The 16,419-nt window shown below is 42.2% G+C and overlaps 1 non-coding gene across 1 annotated transcript; it reads right to left on the bottom strand.

The window, feature by feature from the left end:
* Nucleotides 1-2,992: 2,992 nt before the first annotated feature.
* On the bottom strand, nt 2,993-3,065 carry trnaa-ugc (transfer RNA alanine (anticodon UGC)). Its single transcript has one exon. It is a non-coding gene; the product is annotated as a tRNA-Ala (tRNA).
* Nucleotides 3,066-16,419: the final 13,354 nt, after the last annotated feature.

Raw genomic sequence — 16,419 nt, forward strand, 5'->3', positions numbered from 1 at the left:
TCTGAAAAGGACCCGTTTATCCAGACTCTCTGCTACCTACCTGCCAACTAGTTCTCTATCCACGTCAGTACATTACACGCAATACTATGTTCTTTAATTTTGCACATCGATCTCTTGTGTGGGACCCTGTCAAAAGCATTTGGAAGACCAAATACAGCACATCCACTGATTCTTCCTTGTTCACTCTACTAGTTACATCCTCAAAACATTTCAGAAGATTTGTCCAGCAGGATTTCCATTTTATAAATGAATGCTAACTTGGATCGATCCCGTCACTGCTTTCCAAATGTGCTGCTATTTCATCTTTAATTATTGATTCCAACATTTTCCCCATGACTGATGTCAGGCTAACCGGTCTATAATTACCGTTTTCTCGTTCTCTCCTTTCTTAAAAAGTGGTCAATCTTATCATTCTTTAGCTAGTTGGATATGTATCTGAAAGAAAAAACAATGCACGTCTGCGGGTAAATGACAGGGGAGTGGGACGAGCAGATATTTGGCATGGGCTCGACCGGCCGAATGATCTTCTTCCATCTTGTAACCATTCCATTTTACTATGATTATCTAAGTTCGTGGCGCATTTACTAGTGTGGATGGAAGCAAAATATTGCAAAGTGACGTGGATTCAGTCGCCACAATGAGAGGCATCTGATGCAGAAAATGCGGATGTTCGAAAATTCGGGTACAATGACTTTAAATGCATCATTTTTGTTTTGTGAAGTTTCGGTCAGAAACATGTTTGGGAAAGGAATCTTCTTTCTGGCTGTTGATGGCACATTTCTTTTCGATGTTATTCCTACAGAATGTATATTTTCTTTGCTGTTTCACAATAAGCATCCCCTTGCTCAACAATCTATTTCATTGTTTCCCCAGTCGCATGTACATGTAAGCAGCAATGAGGATTTTGAAACAGACCACTAACGCATCGTGTCTAAATGGTTTGTGGTTTTAGAGGAAAATTACAGAGCACAGACAAAGTATTAAATTATGGACTCTCCTTCAGTTAACATTTCTTTAGTTGTGTAAATGAAGATCATCAGTGAATTAATGATGTTTCCCGTGAAAGCAGGATAACATTTAAAAATTATACATTTTCTACATTTTGAAAGACACTGGTTAGTCAGAACAGTCAGTTCGATTTGTTAACGAAGGTTCGCGTTTGACTAACTTGATTGCATTTTTGGAGGTGGTCACCAGGTGAGTTGATGAATTATTGCGTATGATGTAGTGTATATGGATTCTATTAATGATTTCACTACAATCCCACATGGCAGTCTGGTTAAGAAGGTAAAAGCCCATGGGATCCAGGGCGAAGTGGCAAATTGGATCCAAATTGGCTCAGAGGCAGGAAGCAGAGGATAATGTTTGAAGGGTGTTTTTGTGACTGAAAAGATGTTTCCAGTGGTGTTCCGCAGTTTTCAGTGCAAGGTCCATTGTTTTTTTATGGTATTTATCAATGATCCAGCTTGAATATCGGGGTTATGATTGAGAAGTTTTCAAGTCATAATAAAATAGGCAGTGCGGTTGATAATGAAGAAGGAAGCTGGAGACTGCAGGAAGGTGGGCAGAACTGTGGCAAATGGAATTTAATCCAGAGACATGTGAGTTCGTGCATTTGTCGAGCGCGAACAAGGAAACAGAAAAAACATCAACTGGTTGGATATTGAGAAGTGTAGAGGAACAAATGGAAATGGGATTGCATGTCCATACATCCCTGAACGTAGCTGGCCAGTTGGATAAGTTAGTTAAGAATGCATACGGAATGGTTGTGTTTATTGGCAGATACATGGAATAGAAGAGCAAGTGGGTTATGCTAGAACTAAATAATCTTCCAGTTAGTCCACAGCTGGAGTACTGTGTGCAGTTCTAGTCACCGCATTTAAGGAAGGACGTGATTGCGCTGGAGAGGGTAGAGAGGAGATTTACGTAGATGTTGCCGGGAGTGGAGCAACTTTGCGATGAGGACAGATTGGAAAGGTTTGGATTGTTTTTCTTGGAAAAGAGGAGGCTGATGGGCGACAGTATTGAGGTGTTTAAAATTAGGAGGGGCCTAGATATTGTTGATTAAAATGGCCTATTTCTCGTAGGGGAGTGGTCAACAACCAGGGGGCATAAATTAAAAGTATTAGTCTCAGGGTTAAAGGGGATTTGAAGTTAACATTCTTCATCGAGATGTTTGTGGGTTTCTGGAACTGAATGCCTGAAAGTTGATGGAGGCAGAACCATCAACACGTTTAAAAAGGACTTGGATGTGCACTTGAAATGCCGTAAGGTGCAGGGTTACACACATAAACCTGGACATGTGTTGGCCGGTGCAGGTACGATGGGCCGAGAAGGACTCCTTCCAAGCTGTAAACTTCTATGATTATTTAATTATCGGTTACATTACTTTCATGATGCAAAACGAGGCGATCGGCTAATTAATGGCGTTACAAGTGAACAAAAATGTTCGTGTAAGCTGCAGCACGAACTCAGGAACCTGAGATTAAGAATCTTATGAGGCTACTGTTCGGTGTACGCGGAGCTTTGGCTCGAGCCGTGACATTTTGAAGCCCAGTGAAGGGCGGTAAACCGCTGTTTGAGACTGCATTCGCCGCTTTCTACCGGCAGCGGCTGATTGGAGAGTGCGTGACTGGAATGTTGGGGCTTGTCCCGCCCTCACTAAATCTGGAGCTGGGGAAGAGCGTTTAGTCTATTGGTTTATTTGTGGCTTCGATTTTCTGTTGTGAAGCGAGGCAGCGCGGCAGGATCCTTTAACAGTCTCACAGCTCAACTGAATGAATGGAATGTGCAGCTTTCAGATGTGTTTATCCCCTTCAGGGCTGGAAACGAGAGGGACTGAGAGACACTGTGTAGAGTTTGAGTTTGTACAGAACGGTACACAAAATCAGCAAATGGAACATCGTCGTGAGGCACTGCACTCTGTTAATATTGAACCATTAACATGAATTATTAAATTTTTTCTAATCATTAATTGAACAGGTTTGCGAAATGCTTCCGCCCGGTTTCGAACCGGGGACTTTTTGCGTGCAAGGCAAACTTGATAACCACTACAGTACGGAAACGCTGCGACAGAATAAATGTCGGGAACATAAACAGAGCTTTAACCTCAACAGCTGCCCTGCACATCAGGAGCTTGCATTGCGCGAATAGAATGACGTTGCTATATTTAGCAAGGTTGTGAGTGTGGTAGGAATTGATCCCGTTTTTCTCGGACTTTATACATTGGACCAGGAGGTGGCCATCTCGCAGCAAGTGGTTAGAATCTGGAACACACTGCTTTAAAGGCGGCGGAGGCAGACTCAATCTTATCTTTCCAAAGGGAGTTGGATCATTATCTGAAGGAAAAAAATGCACAGCTGCAGGTAAATGACGCGGATGTGGGACTTCTTGAGAGTAGGCATGGGCTCGATGGGCTGAATGGCCTTCTTCCGTGCTGTAACCATTCCATTATTCTGTTATTCAATAAATTAGTGGCACATTTAGAAGTGTGCATCGAAGCTGAATATTGCAAAGGGACATGCATTGATTCGGCACAACTAGCGGCATCTGATTGAGAAGATTCGGGTGCGCGAAGATTCGGGTGTAATGACTTTAAATGCATAATTTTTGTTTTGTGAAGTTTCGGTCAGAGAAATGTTTGGGAAAGGAGTTTTTTGCTGAAAGGACTCAGCATTTAATCTTCTTTCTGGCTGTTGGGGTCACATTTATTTTCGATGTTATTCTTCCACAATGTATATTTTGTTTGCTCTTTCACAATAACCAGACCCTTGCTCTTCAATATATTTCACTGCTTACATGATCACAGCAATGGAACAACGGGGGAATTAGGAGTTCCAGAAACACAGGAATGTGTTCAGTACAGCGGAAATAGCTCCAGAAACAAACGAATTACATTAATAAGACAAGAGTTGACTCATAAAACAGGTAAACTAGCTATTCCTACAGCAGGGGAATTAGGAAAGCGCACCATAATCAGAATAAAGGGTAGCAAAATTTATCGGGGATATGGCAGCCACATAAAAAGCAAAATATGGTGCAATATAAGCAGCGCAATTTGAAGGTCCAGAAACAGGGGAATTAGGATCTTCACGAACAAGTGAAATAGCTCCAGACACAGGGGAACTAGGAGCTGCATAACCCGCGGTAGTAGGAGCTTCAGCAATAGTGGCATTCGGAGCACCCTTAAGATGGGATTTAGCAGCTCCAAGAACATTAAAACTAACCACAGAACAAGGGAAATAGTTCAAGAAACAGGGGGAATGGGATATCAATAATTACAGGAATTAATTCCATAAACCGGGAAATTAGCTCCAGAAATATTGGAGTTAACCTCACAAACTGGTAAGAATTAAATGTTCATGAAACACAGGAATTAGAAGGTCCAGAAAGCGGGGAATTATGTCCAGATAATATCGTGAATAGCTTCAGAAAGAGGGAGAATCAAGTGCTCCAGAAACAGACGACTTTCAGCTACAGATACAAGGTGATTCGATCCAGAAAAAGTGGAATGTGCTCCATAAAGGGATGAATTTGTAACTCCACAGACTGTTAAATTAGCAGCTCGAGGAACAGTAGAATTAGCTCCAGAGACAGTGCAATTAGCTCCAGAAACAGGGGAATTGTCTTTAGAAAGAGCAGAGTTAGCTTTTTTTGAGAACGCACCATAAGCAGGACACTTCGAAGATATAATATATATAATTAATAGAACTTAAATAGGACAATTCGGTGCTTCATCAACTGCGCATAATTGGAGTTCCAGAAAATGGACAATTAGGAGCGTCACAACACCTCAGAATCTCCAGAAAGTAGGGAACTAGGCATTCCAAAAACTACCGAATGTTCTCCACATACAAAGGTATTAGGTCCAGAAACAGTTGTATCAGCTACAGAAACAGAACGATTCCTTTCAGGAACAGTGAAATTAGGAGTCACAGAAATAGAGCAATTAGGAGCTGCAGGAACAGGGGAATTAGCGCAAAAACAAGGGAAATGGCGCTAAAAAAGGGGAATTAGGTGTAGAAACTGTGCAGTTAAGTGTTGAAAGATGAAAAGTAGAAATTACAGAAACTACTAAATTAACAGCTCCAGAAACAGTGGAATTCGCTCCAGGAACAGGGCAATGGGGAGCAGCAGAAAGAGGGGAAGCGAGCTCCATGAAGATAGGAATAATCACAGTACAGCTTAATTAGCTGCAGAAACAGGGCAATGGGGAACGGTAGAAACAGGGGAAGCGAGTTCCAGGAACACAGGAATAATCATAGTACAGCGCAATTAGCTCCAGAAACTGGGGAATTTTAGAAAGAGCAGAGTTACCTCCAGAAAAGTTGAATTTTCTGTTCATGTTGCAGGATCATTAAGAGAGCGTACCACAAACAGGACAATTCCAAGCCATATCTATCGGCAAACCAGAAGAAACATAAAAAGGACAATTATTGGAGCTCCAGAAAAAGGGAAATTAGGATCTCCAAATGAATTTTCACCAGAAATGTAAGCATTAGATCTAGAAACAGTCGAATTAGCAACAGAAACAGGGGAGCTACCTTGAGAACGGATGAATTAGGAGATCCACAATCTGGGATATGAGGAACTCCAGAAAATCACATGAGCTCCAGAGACAGGAGAATTAGTTCCAGCAACAGTGGAAGTAGGAGCAGCAGAGAGGGGCATAGGAGTTCCAGGAATACTGGAATTATCTTCAGAAACAGGGTAATTGTGTTTAGAAAGAGCAGAATTAGCTCCAGAAAGAGGCGATTTAGCTTTCCCTGCAGCAGGGGATTTATGAAAGCGCACCATAAGCAGGACATTTCCAAGATATATATATATATATATATAAAATTAATAGTCACTTAAATAGGACAATAAGGTGCTTAATCATCAGTGCAATTTGGAGCTCCAGAAAAAGGACAATTTGGAGCTGCGCAAGCAACTCAGAATCTGCAGAAAGTGGGGAACAAGGACTTCCAAAAACTATCGAATTTGTTTTGCAAGCATAGGTATTAGGTTCAGTAACAGCGGAATTAGCTACAGAACAGAGGAATTCCCTCCAGGAACACGGACATTAGGAGTCACAGAAAGAGAGCAACAAGGAGCTGCAGTAACAGGGGAAGTCGCGCAGAAACAAGGGAATTAGCGCCAGAAACAAGGGAATTAGGTCTCGAAAATGTGCAATTAGGTCTTGAAAGAAGAAAAGTAGGAGTTATCGAAACTAGTAAATTAGAAGCTACAGAAACAGTAGGAATTCGCTCCAGAAACAGAGCACTGGGGAGCTGCAAATACATGGGATGTGAGCTCAGGAGCACAGGAAAAATTAATAAGAACATAAGAACATAGAAATTAGGAACAGGAGTAGGCCATCTAGCCCCTCGAGCCTGCTCCGCCATTCAGCAAGATCATGGCTGATCTGGCCGTGGACTGAGCTCCACTTACCTGCCCGCTCCCCATAAACCTTAATTCCCTTATTGGGAATCTGTGACATTAGTCCCTTATCGGTGACTTGAATACATTCAATGAGCTAGCCTCAATTGCTTCCCTGGACCGAGAATTCCACAGATTCACAACACTCTGGGAGAAGAAATTCCTTCTCAACTCGGTTTTAAATTGGCTCCCCCGTATTTTGGGGCTGTGCCACCTGGTTCTCGTCTCCCCGACCAGAACAGAAAACTTCTCTGCTTCCATCTTGTCTATCCCTTTCATTATTTTAAATGATTCTGCAAGATCACCCCTCATCCTTCTGAACTCCAACGAGTAAAGACCCAGTGTACTCATTATATCATCATAAGGTAACCCCCTCATCTCCGGAATCAGGCAAGTGAATCGTCTCTGTACCCCCTCCAAAGCGAGTATATCCTTCGTTAAGTAAGGTGACCAAAACTGCACGCAGTACTCCAGGTGCGGCCTCACCAATACCATATACAGTTGCAGAAGGACCTCCCTGCTGTTGTACTCCATCCCTCTCGCAATGAAGGCCAACATTCCATTCGCCTTCCTAATTACCTGCTGCACTTGCAAACTAACTTTTTGGGATTCATGCACAAGGACACCCAGGTCCCTCTGCACCTCAGCATGTTGTAATTTTTCCCCATTCAAATAATATTCCTTTTTACTGTTTTTTTTCCCAATGTGGATAATCTCACATTTTCCGACATTGTATTCCATCTGCCTAACCTTAGCCCATTCGCTTAACTGATCTAAATCTCTTTGCAGCCTTTCTGTGTCCTCTACACAACCCGCTTTCCCACTAATCGTTGTGTCATCTGCAAATTGTTTACACTACACTCTGTCCCCTCTGCCAGGTCTTCGATGTATATTGTAAACAGTTGTGGTCGCAGCACCGATCCCTGTGGCACACCACTAACCACCGATTTCCAATCCGAAAAGGACCCATTTTTTCCGACTCTCTGCTTTCTGTTAGCCAGCCAAATCCCGATTCATGCTAATACATTTCCTCTGACTCCGCGTACCTTTATCTTCTGCAGTAACCTTTTGTGTGGCACGTTATCGAATAGCTTTTGGAAATCTAAATACAACACATCCGTCGGTACACCTCTATCCGCCATGTTTGTTATACCCTCAAAGAATTCCAGTAAATTAGGTAAACATGATTTCCCCTTCATGAATCCATGCTGCGCCTGCTTGATTGCACTATTTCTGTCTAGATGTCCCGCTATATCTTCCTTAATGATAGTTTCAAGCATTTTCCACACTATAGACGTTAAACTAACCGGCCTATAGTTACCTGCCTTTTGTCTGCCCCCTTTTATAAACAGAGGCGTTGCATTAGCTGCTTTCCAATCCGCTGGTACCTCCCCAGAGTCCAGAGAATTTTGGTAGATTATAATGAATGCATCTGCTATAACTTCAGCCATTTTTTTAATACCCTGGGATGCATTTCATCAGGACCAGGGGTCTTGCCTACCTTGAGTCCCATTAGCCTGTCCAGCACTACCCCCCTAGTCATAGAGATTGTCTCAAAGGTCCTCCTTTCCCACATTCCTGTGACCAGCAATGTTTGGCATGCTTCTTTTATCTTCCACTGTGAAGACCGAAGCAACATAATTGCTTAAGGTCTCAGCCATTTCCACATTTGCCATTATTAAATCCCTTTCTCAACTTCCCTTCTCATCATCTCATCCCCCTTCTCATAATCAATGTACAGATTAATTTGCTCCAGAAACAGGGCAATGGGCAGCTGCAGAAGCATGGGAAGAGATCTCGAAGAACACAGTAATAATCACAGTACAGCGCAATTTGCTCCAGAAACAAGGGAATTACGTTTAGAAAGAGCATAGTTACCTCCAGCAATGGTGAATTTTCTATTCATTTTGCAGGGTCATTAGGAGAGCGCACCATAAACAGGACAATTTGGAGCCATATATATCGGCAAACTACAAGAAATGTAGAAAGGACAATTATATGCTTGATAAACTGTGGAATTTGGAGCTCCAGAAAGAATTAAGAGCTCCACAAGAATTTTACCCAGACAAAAAAATATATTAGCTTCAGAAACCGTTGAATTAACAAAAGAAACATGGGAGCTACCTCTAGAAAAGGATGCATTAGGAGATCCACAATCTTGGATATTATGAACTCCAGAAAAAATATGAGCTCCAGAAACAGGGAAATTAGCTCCGGGAACATGGGAATTAGGAGCTGCAGAGAGGGGAATTAGGAATTCCAGGAATACTGGAATTAGATCGGAGACTAGAGTTTTGGCTCCAGAAACAGGGGACTTATGTTTAGAAAGAAAAGAGTTAGCTCTAGAAAGAGGTGAATTAGCAGCAGGGGAATTAGGAGAGTGCACCATAAACTGGACATTTTGTACATATACATATATATATAAAACTATTAGACACTTAAATAGGACAATTAGGTTCTTCATCAACAGTGCAATTTGGAGCTCCAGAAAAAGGACAATTTGGGGCTCCACAAACAACTCAGAATCTCCAGAAAGAGGGTAACTAGGACTTCCACAAACCATGGATATCTTTCCAGAAAAAAAGGTAGTAGAAACATAGAAAGAGAAAATATGTGAAGGAGTAGGCCGGTCGGCTGATCATTCACCGCAGTACCGCTGTCCTTTTTTATTTTAATACCACTTGATCCCTTTAACCATAAGTCTCATATCTAACTCCCACTTGAATATATCCAATGAACTCGCATCAACAACTCTCTGCGGTAGAGAATTCCACAGATTAACAACTCTCTGAGTTAAGACGGTTCTCCTCATCTCAGTCCTAACGGGCTTACCCCTTATCCTTAGACTCTGTCCCATGGGTCTGGACTTCGCCAACATCAGGAACACTCTTCTTTCATCTAACCTGTCCAGTCCCGTCACAATATTTTATGTTTATATGAGATCCCCTCTCATCCTTCTAAACTTCAGTGAATACATGCTCAGATGATCCATATCTCTCTTCATATGTCAGTCCTGCCATCCCAGGAATCAGTCTGGTGAACCTTCCCTGCACTCCCTCAATAGCAAGAACGTCTTTCCTCACGTTAGGAGACCAAAACTGAACACAATAACTCAGGTGAAGCTTCACCAAAGCCCTGTAAATCTGCAGAAATACCTCCCTGCTCCTATACTCAAATCCCCTTGATATGAAGGCCAACACTCCATTTGCCTTCTTCACCGCAGGCTACATCTGCACGCCAACTTTCAATAACTGAACTATCATGACACACAGGTCTCGTCGCACCTCCTGTTTTCCTAATCTGTCGCAATTCAGATAATATTGTGACTTCGTGTTTTTTTCACCAAAGTGGATAACCTCACATTTATCCACTTTATACTGCCTATGCCATGCATTTGGCCACTCACGTTACCTGTCCAAATCACTCTTCAGCCTCTTAGCATCCTCCACACAGCTCACACCGCCACCCTGCTTAGTGTCATCTGCAAAATTTGAGATGTTACACTCAATGCCTTCATCCAGATCATTGATGTATATTGTAAATAGCTGGGGTCGCAGCAGTGTGCCCTGCCACAGTCCACCATTCACTGTCTGCCATTCTGAAAAGGTCCCGTTTATCCCGACTCTCTGCTTTCTGTCTGCCAACCAGTTCTCTATCCACGTCAATAGTACGTGCTTTAAATTTGCACACCAATCTCTTGTGTGCGAAATTGTCAAAAGACTTTTCTAAGTACAAATACACCATCCACTGGTTTTCCCTTGTCCACTCTACTAGTTACAACCTCAAAAAAGTCTTTGATTTGTCAAGCATGATTTCCCCTTCATAAATCCATGCTGACCTGGACCAATCCTGTCACTGCTTTCCAAGTGTGCTGCAACTTCGTTTTTAATAATTGATTCCAACTTTTTCCCCACTACTGATGTCAGGCTAAGCGGTCTATAATTACCTGTTTTCTCGTTCCCTCCTTTTTTTTAGCACAAGAAACAGTTGAATTACCAAAGAAACAGGAGAATTTCCTGCAGGAAGAGCGAAATTAGGAGTCGCAGAAAGAGGGGAAGTAGGTGCTCCAGGAATAGGGGAATTGTCGCCAGAAACAGGGGAATTATGTCTAGAAACTGGAATAAGTCTTGAAAGCTGAACGTAGGAGTTATAGATCTGGTACATTTGCAGCTCCAGAAACAGTGGAATTCACGGGAGAGTCAGGGCAATGGGAAACTGCAGAAACAAGGGAAGCGAGATCCAGGAACTCAGGAATAATCACAGTACAGCGCAATTAGCTCCAGAAACAGGGGAATTACATTTAGAAAGAGGAGAGTTACCTCCAGAAAAGATGAATTTTCTGTTCATGTTATAGGGTAATTAGGAGAGCGCACAATAAACAGATCAATTCGGAGCCATATATGTCGTCAAATTACTAGACACGTAAAAAGGACAATGATGTGCTTCATAAACAGCACATGTTGGAGCTCCAGACAAAAGGGAAATTAGGAGATCCAGAGGAATTTTCCCCAGAAAAATCGGTAGCTCCAGAAACAGTGAATTAGCAAGAGAAACAGTGGATTGAGCTCCAGAAACAAATGCATTAGTAGATCCACAATGTGGGATATTCGGAGCTGCAGAAAAAGATGAGCTCCAGAAGCAGGGGAAGTAGCTCCTGGAACAGAGGAATTAGGAGTTCCAGGAATCCTGGAATTAGTTCAGAAACAAGAGTATTAGCTCCAGAAACAGGCGAAATAGAACTCGAAAGATGAACATTAGGAGTTACAGAAACTGCCGGATTGAGCGCTGCAGAAACTGAGGAATTATGAGCTCCAGAAACACAGGAATTTTTCTAACACAGCGGAAGTAGTTCTAGAAACAAAGGAATAACATTTAGAACGAGAAATGTTGGCTTATGAAACAGGTAAACTAGCTCTTCCTGTAGCAGTGGAATTAGGAGAGCGCACCATAAGCAGAATAATTCGGGGCCAAATATATCGGGAAATGCTAGCAACATAAAAAGCACAATTAGGTGTTTCATAAACAGCGCAATTTGAAGCTCCAGAAATAGGGGAATTAGGAACGCCACAAACAACTGGAATAGCTCCATAAACAGGGGAAATAAGACGAGCATAACCTGGGGTAGTAGGAACTTCAGCAACAGCCACACTGGAAGCTCCCGAACGATGGCATTTAGCAGCTCCAACAGCATTGGAACTAACCCCGGAATAATGGAAATATTTCCAGAAATAGAGGGAGTGGGATATCCTTAATTTCAAGATTTAATTCCGTAAACCAGGGAACTACCTCCGGAAATATTGGAGTAAACACACACTGGGTAATTAAGTGCACCTGAAACAGAAGAATGAGGAGTTCCAGAAAGCGGTCAATTATGTCGCGATTTGCTCCAGAAAGTGAGAGAATCAGGTGCTCCAGAAACAGAGAACATTTCAGCTACAGTTGCGAGGTCATTAGCCCCTGGAACAAGGGAATTGTGTTTACAAAGAGCAGAGTTAGCTCTAGAAGGATGTCCTTGCAGCAGGGGAGTTAGGAGAGCGCACCATCAACAAGACATTTCGGAGATATATAGATATATATATATAAAACCAGGAGACACTTAAATACGATAATTAGTTGCTTCAGAAAAAGGTCAAAAATTAGCTCCGCAAACAATTAAAAATCTCCAGAAAGAGGGGGACGAGTATCTCGAGAAACTATGGGATTTTCTCCGGCAAAAAAGATATTAGCTCCAAATACAGCTGAATTAGCTACAGAAACAGGAGAATTCCCCCCAAGAACAGCGGAATTAGGATCCACAGAAAGTGGGGAAGTAGGAGCTCCAGGAACACGGGAATTAGCGAAGAAATAAGGTAATTAGCGCCAGAAACAAGGGAATGAATTCGAGAAACTGTGGAATTAGGTCTTGAAAGATGAAACGTTGGAGTTTCAGAAACTGGTAAAATTAAAATCGCCAGAAACAGTGAATTAGCTCCAGAAACATGGCAATGAGGAGCTGCAGAAACAGAGGAAGCGAGCTCCAGGAACACAGGAATGATCAAAGTACAGAGCAATGATCTCCAGAAACAGGCCAATTGGGTTTTGAAAGAGGAGAGTTACCTCCAGAAAAGGGGAATTTTCTGTTCATGTTAACGGGTCATTAGGAGAGCGCACTATAAACAGGACAATTCGGAGCCATATATATCAGCAAACTACTAGATCCGTAAAAAAGACAAGTATGCGCGTCATAAACTGCACAATTTGGAGCACCAAAAAAAGGAAATTAGTGGCTCCACAGGAATCTTCCTCAGAAAAAACATATTAGATCCGGAAACAGTTGATTTAGGACCAGAAACAGAGGAGTTACCTCCAGAAACAGATGCAATATGATATCCACAATCTTGATATTAGGAACTCGAGAAAAAACATGAGTTCCAGAAACAGGGGTATTAACTCCAGGAACAGGGGAATTATATCTAGAAAGTTGAGAAATAGGAGTTACAGAAACTGTCGAATTGGGCGCTGCAGAAACTGGGGAATTAGGTACTCCAGAAACAAGGAAATGTGTTCAATGCAGCGGAAGTAGCTCCAGAAACAAAGGAATTACATTTAGAAAGAGGAGTGTTTGCTCAAAAACAGGTAAATTTGCTCGCTTTCGCTCTCTCTCTCTCTCTCTCTCTCTCTCCCTCTCTCTCTCACACTCTATCTCCTCTCTCTCTCTCTCTTTCTCTCTCTCTCTTTCTCTCTCACCCTCTATCTCCTGATCCCACGCCCCTCTATCTCTCTCTCTCCACTGCACGCTGCCTATTTGTTTCCAGTTGCTATTCTTGTTGATAAAATCTGTAATCTTTAAATTTTCTTAAAATATCGTAATGACCTACCGACTGAATGTCATAAGAAGATAAGAACATAACAAAAGAATTAGGAACAGGAGTAGGTCATCTGCCCTCTCGAGCCTGCTCCGCCATTCAATAAGATCATGGCTGATCAGCCCGTGGACTCAGCTTCACTTACCTGCCCGCTCCCCGTAACCCTTAATTCCCTTATTCGTTATAAATGTATCTATCTGTGACTTGAATACATTCAATGAGCTAGCCTCAACTGCTTCCTTGGGCAGATAAATCCACAGATTCACAACCCTCTTGAAGAAGAAATTCCTTCTCAACTCGGTTTTAAATTGGCTCCCCCGTATTTTGAGGCTTTGAGCCCTAGTTCTAGTCTCCACTACCAGTGGAAACAACCTCCCTGCCTCTATCTTGTCGATCTCTTTCATTATTTTAAATGTTTCTATAAGATCACACCTCATCATTCTGAACTCCAACAAGTAAAGATCCAGTCTACTCAATCTAGCATCATAAGGTAACCCCCTCATCACTGGAATCAGCCTAGTGAACCGTCTCTGCACCCCCTCCAAAGCCAGTATATCCTTCTTTAAGTAAGGTGACCAAAACTGCATGCAGTACTCCAGGAGCGGCCTTACCAATACCCTACACAGATGCAGCAGGACCTCCCTGCTTTTATACTCTATCCCTCTCACAATGAAGGCCAACAATCCATTCGCCTTCCTGATTACCTGCTGCACCTGCAAACTAACTTTTTGGGATTCATGCACAAGGACCCCCAGGTCCCTGTGCACGGCAGCATGTTGTAATTTCTCCCCATTCAAATAATATTCCCTTTTACTGTTTTTTTTTTCTCAAGGTGGATGACCTCACACTTTCCGACATTGTATTCCATCTACCAAACCTTAGCCCATTCGCTTAACCGATCTAAATCCCTTTGTAGCATTTCAGTGTCCTCTGCACAATCCGCTTTCCCACTAATCATTGTGTCATCTGCAAATTTTGTGACAATACACTCTGCCCCCTCTTCCAGGTCATCGATGTATATTGCAAACAGTTGTGGTCCCAGCACCGATGCCTGTGGCACACCACTAAACACTGATTTCCAACCCGAAAAGGACCTATTTATCCCGACTCTCTGCTTTCTGTTCTCCTGGCAATTCTCTATCCATGCTAATACATTTCCTCTGACTCCACGTACATTTACCTTCTGCAGTAACCTTTTGTGTGGCACCTTATCGAATGCCTTTTGAAAATCTAAATACACCACATCCATCGGTACACCTCTATCCACCATGCTCGTTATATTCTCAAAGAATTCCAGTAAATTAGTTACACATGATTTCCCCTTCATGAACCCATGCTGCGTCTGCTTGATTGCACTATTCCTATCTCGATGTTCCGCTATTTCTTCCTTAATGATAGTTTCAAGCATTTTCCCCACTACAGATGTTAAACTAACCGGCCTATTATTCCCTGCCTTTTGTCTGCCCTCTTTTCTAAACAGAGGCCTTACATTAGTTGCTTTCCAATCCGCTGGTGCCTCCCCAGAGTCCAGAGAATTTTGGTAGATTATACCGAATGCACCTGCTATAACTTCCGCTATCTATTTTAATACCCTGGGATGCATTTCATCAGGATCAGGGGACTTGTCTAGCTTGAGTCCCATTAGCCTGTCCAGCACTATCCCCGTAGTGATAGTGATTGTCTCAAGGTCCTCCCTTCCCACTTTCCCGTGACCAGCAATTTTTGGCATGGTTTCCACTGTGAAGACCGAAGAAAAGTAATTGTTTAAGGTCTCAGACATTTCCACATTTACCATTATTAAATCCCCCTTCTCCTCTTCTAAGGGACCAACATTTATTTTAGTTATTCTTTTCCGATTTATATATCTGTAAAAGCTTTAACTGTCAGCTTTTATGTCTTGCGCAAGTTTACCTTCGTAATCTATCTTTCCTTTCTTTATAGCTTGTTTAGTCATTCTTTGCTGTTGTTTTAAATTTTCCCAATCTTCTAGTTTCCCACTAACCTTGGCCACCTTATACGCATTGGTCTTCAATTTGGTACCCTCCTTTATTTCCTTGGTTATCCACGGCTGGTTATCCCTTCTCTTACCGCCCTTCTTTTTCACTGGAATATATTTTTGTTGCGCACTATGAAAGAGCTCTTTAAAAGTCCTCCACTGTTCCTCAATTGTGCCATCGTTTAGTCTGTGTTTGCAGTCTACTTTCGTCAACTCTGCCCACATCCCACTGTAGTCCCCTTTGTTTAAGCATAGTACGCTCGTTTTTGACACAACGTCCTCCCTCTCAATCTGTATTACAAATTCAACCATACTGTGATCACTCATTCCGAGAGGATCTTTTACACAGGGATCGTTTATTTTTCCGGTGTCATTACACAGGACCAGATCTAAGATAGCTTGCTCTCTTGTAGGTTCTTTAACATGCTGTTCTAAGAAACAATCCCGTATGCATTCCATGAATTCCTCCTCCAGGCTACTCCGTGCGATTTGATTTGACCTATCGATATGTAGATTAAAATCCCCCATGACGACTGCCGTTCCTTTTTCACATGCCTCCTTTATTCCCTTGATTATTGCCCGCCCCACAGTGAAGTTATTATTTGGGGTCCTATAAACTACACCCAACAGTGACTTTTTCCCCTTACTATCTCTAATCTCCACCCACAATGATTCAACATTTTGTTCATTGGAGCCAATATCGTCTCTCACAACAGCCTTGATATCATCCTTTATTAACAGAGCTACCCCACCTCCTTGCATTTCTTGTCTATCTTTCCGAATCGTCAGATACCCTGTAGGTTTAATTCCCAGTCTTGGCCACCCTGAAACCATGGTAATTGGAAAAGTGTATAATATTGCCAACCAGATTCAGCATTGCTTTGTGAACATTAAATCACGTTTGACAAATTTGCTGGAGTTCTTTGAGGATTGAGTGGAATGTAGCCAATTTTGGCGATGATACAAAGAGGGTGGGAAAGCAAATTGTGAGGAGGAAACAAAAATCATCAAAGCGAGATAAACAGGATAAGCAAGTGGACAAAAATTTGGCAGATGGAGTATAATGTGGGAATGACTGAGTTATGCATTTTTGCATGACACAAAAAGTTAATTATTATTTAAATCAGAGAACCTAAAAAAAGTTGCAATTCAGAGGAACAT

This window comes from Pristiophorus japonicus, unplaced genomic scaffold (genome assembly GCF_044704955.1).
Source record: "Pristiophorus japonicus isolate sPriJap1 unplaced genomic scaffold, sPriJap1.hap1 HAP1_SCAFFOLD_45, whole genome shotgun sequence".
NCBI classification, from domain to species: domain Eukaryota; kingdom Metazoa; phylum Chordata; class Chondrichthyes; family Pristiophoridae; genus Pristiophorus; species Pristiophorus japonicus.